At 46.5% G+C, this 4,016-nt stretch overlaps 1 long non-coding RNA gene across 3 annotated transcripts in view; it reads right to left on the bottom strand.

The window, feature by feature from the left end:
- Positions 1-4,016, bottom strand: part of LOC106726880 — a 21,758-nt gene that overhangs the window by 14,315 nt on the left and 3,427 nt on the right. Inside the window, exon 2 of one of the 3 annotated variants that reach the window (XR_001363008.1) lies at positions 1,921-1,926. The exons of the other annotated variants lie outside the window; for them this stretch is intronic. This is a non-coding gene — a long non-coding RNA (uncharacterized LOC106726880). The remainder of the gene's footprint in view (positions 1-1,920; positions 1,927-4,016) is intronic. 3 annotated transcript variants of the gene reach the window in all.

Raw genomic sequence — 4,016 nt, forward strand, 5'->3', positions numbered from 1 at the left:
CAGGGGTTGCATCACTACAAGTCTGCCGCAAGCCATGCCATCCTTGCTGCTTCACACAGTCGCTGCAGGGAACAAACATCTGCACAGCATATCTTCCAAGGGACCTGGCGTCTAGGGCATACTGTTTTCCATAGGTTTGCTCCCCTTCCTAACGCTATGTGTTCTGACCACAGCCACCTTCCCGGGAAAGGTGGTTTCCCCAGCTGGGTATGTTTCCCTACCGTTAGGAATGAATGGGACTACACAAGGGAAGAAAATCACTACAACCACCTCGTGGGACAGAAATACACTAGGACACTTAGGAGGAACTCAGGCGAACACTCTTACCAATACATTTAGCACTTGCTAGGCCCACATCCTCAGGGGTCCACCCACCAGAGAAAAGACCAAACCCTACACCCTGAAAAAACCGACAACGCAGGCCAGTCCCAAGGAAGACCACCACAAAGCCTAAAAGGAAAACTATCACTTCAAGAAATACCGCTGCAAACAATGCACGCAGCCTCCTTATCTAAAAATCTTAGGCGACCTAGGCAACCACAAAGACTTCAACGAACTGCCAGGCAGTTGTTCAGCACCATACCTAACAACGATCATGCTTAAGCTACACAACCTTGACTTACAACAAAGAATAAGAAAACCTCCTTCCACCCAAAACAGTTTGGCTCACTGGATAGAACGTAGGCCTGCAGACTCAAGGGTCCCAGGTTTGATTCTGGTCAAGGGCATGTACCTTGGTTGCAGGCACATCCCTGTAGGGGACGTGCAAGAGGCAGCTGATGGATGTTTCTAACTCTCTATCCCTCTCCCTTCCTCTCTGTAAAAAATCAATAAAATATATTTTTTTTAAAAAAAACCCCTTCCATGTTTGCCTTATAGCTTCACAATGGAGCGATGCAATAAGAACCATAGAATACAAATAACAAACTAGCTCTGATCATGGAACACAGAGACTAACCTTTACAACAGAATGTACAAACATAGACAATAAATAAGATTAAAATCAGCAGAACTAAACAGAAAGGAGATTTTCAACAAAGATCAGATAAGAAACTGTAAACATAAAACAAGAAACTTTAGCCAAAGCCGGTTTGGCTCAGTGGATGGAGCGTCGGCCTGCGGACTGAGGGGTCCCGGGTTCGATTCCGGTCAAAGGCATGTACATGTGCAGGAGGCAGCTGATCGATGTTTCTCTCTCATCGATGTTTATTGATGTTCTTTGTGAACGGAGACACTGAGGCAAGCTTGGCCTGTAGGATGAAGTAGAGCAGAGGGCTACCGCTCGCTCAGGCGTGTAGCAAAGACCCTCTGATGCCTTCTGGCTTTTATTGGGGGTGAGCACAGCAAACAACAATGGAGTACAGCAAGTGACAATGATTAATAAGCATGCTCATGAAATCATCAAAGCTAAGTTATACATTACACTATTAATTTCCTGTATTATACAAAGATTATTTCCACCTGCACCAGTGCACCCTCCCCTGAACTTTTCATGCCCTCGTGGAGTACTTATCACCTAGAGGAAGGTCCTGCCTCTGAACAATACGTCTTGCTTGCAAGACTTTGTTCTGACGTGGCCTGTTTGCAGGCCCCCGCCTTTTCCTGGCAGAATGTCCTCTTCTAGTAAACTTCATTCCGCTTTACCGCAACACCCACAGCTGTCTAACAGCTGATCCCAGCATCACAATTCTTCAGACCAGCTGCTTCTGTAGAAGGTTTCTTTTTAGATGGGAAAGGAAATTGCATGAATTATGACATGGAACACTCATACAAAGGGAGTCATTTAAAAAGTGATGGCATTTCCATGGGAACAATGGGAACCTCTTTCCTTACAATGATTGAGGGCTTGGGTGGGTGACCTCAAACTCTCAGAAGCAACCATTGAGCCACACCTTCACACTCCCCTTTTCCCACATCAACCCAATCCTGACACAACACCTCAGGACCAGGGAAAATCTGCCAGTGGGATATTGTTTTCTGTGGGTCTCAGCTGACTCGGGAGGAGCCATCCCAGAATCTTGGAGCTGATGATGCCCAAGCAGGGGCCCTGTGCACACTGGGAGGTGGGCTCTCTCGCCCAGATCAGGAGGGGCAACCCCCCACCCCCAGCCTCGCATTGAAACACCACACATTTCCAAGTGGCTCAGCACCTCTGGTCAGCATCTCTCAGGGGGTGAAGGAAAGCTTTGCACAATCAAGTCCTCATTCACATTAAAAATGTTGGTGTCCCCTGTGCCCAAACCTCCACACACAGGAAGGTTCTGGTTTGAATTGTCACACCTTGATTTGTTGAATACATCTTTTCCAGGTTGCAATGATTAGCCTTTCTCTTCATGCCCGGCTTTCTCTACCATTTCTTTCCATTTCCAGTGTGAGACATCTCACTTCCTTTGGAAGGAAATGGAAAATTCTCCAGGATGGGATGCTCAGCTGTTTGGGTGAATATGTGCACACAGGGTTTAAAGTGAGATACTGTGAACATTCACGAACTGGAATTCTCACGATGACTAAGGAAGACAAGTGGTGGGTGTTCTCAGTAAAATAGTATACCTTTTGGGGGGAGAATAGGAGGAGATTTCACAGTTTCCAGTTTTATTTTTAATCTGTTGTTCTTGATCTGAGACAGAGAGGGACAGGCAGACAAAGAGAAACAATCAGGTGATGTGCGTGCCCTTACCAGGAATCAAGGTCTCTTGTTGGTTCATAGGTCAACACTCAATCATTGAGCCTCGCTTGCTGGGCTGTGTGTTGCTATTTGGATGACCTGTTTACTACAAGACAATGCGGCCCTGGCTCGGTAGATTACATGCCAGGGGGATGAGAGCCTTTACCTTGCTGGTGTTCTCATGCTGCTTGGAGCATCAGGCCTGCTTCCATCATCACAGCAAGTGGGAGGTGTGGCATCAGTACAAGCCTACTTCTACCTTCTGCCTATTGCTTCATAACACAGAATGAAGGTTAAACCATGCAGGCTGTCTCTACAAGGGGACCAGTAACTTAGCAAACATTCTGCTTTGGTGACAACACATGACCCCCAACAGTTCCTTGGGCAGCGATACACAGTAATACTTACCAAGTTGCTAAACATTTCCCAAGCAAAACATTCACACTTAGAAAGTTTTTAACATGCTCATTTAATTACACTTAGGAAGGCAACTTTGTCCAAGAAATGTCATTTTCTAAAATAAAATGTATGTATAATACAAATGTATGATACATCACACAGATAACTACTGGCTCTGATTTATTTTTCATGCATATCATAACTATATAGAATAAGTTTGAGATCACTTTCCAAACAACTGCTGTGTGAATGGATGTACAGACAGGTCTTGGGTGTTGGGCAGAGTCACCATGAAGTAAGTGCTGCCTGTGGAAATGGAATCCAGGGTTCTGGAGTCAAAAACCACTGAGAATGTACCTCCAGGAGGATAAAAGGAACCAGCACAGTGGCTGTTATAGGTTCAATCAGCGAGATAGACCACTGACTCAGAATTTAAGTTTAGGAGCCTTTATTAAGCTGGCCAGCTGACTACAGCGCGTCCCTCCCGCTTCTGGGAGCCTCGCAGCTTGTAGTGCCCACCGAGGGTACAGCAAAGCCTTTTATCCGCAACACTACAAAGCATTTCCTGGCACTGGCAGGGTTCACACAAAGTCTACAAGTATGAATGGGGAGGTAAACGGAGTCACACTTGGCTGGGTTGAATCATAATACATTGTTTTTCTAAGATAATCTAGCAATTTTTCTCTGCAAGGATCCCGGACCCTAATACAATTGGTAACCTTTCCATGCCGCAGTCCCTCCCCCTAGCACAGTTGCCACAGGTTCCAGGATGTCACCTCTCCAGGCCACTGCGGCCTCAATTATCTGTCTGTCCCTCGGTCTCTGTGTCCCTCGGTCTGTGTGTCCCTCGGTCTGTGTGTCCCTCGGTCTGTCTGTCCCTCGGTCTGTGTGTCCCTCAGTCTGTCTGTCCCTCAGTCTGTGTGTCCCTCGGTCTCTGTGTCCCTCGGTCTCT

Source organism: Myotis brandtii, unplaced genomic scaffold (genome assembly GCF_000412655.1).
Source record: "Myotis brandtii unplaced genomic scaffold, ASM41265v1 scaffold1094, whole genome shotgun sequence".
NCBI lineage: Eukaryota > Metazoa > Chordata > Mammalia > Chiroptera > Vespertilionidae > Myotis > Myotis brandtii.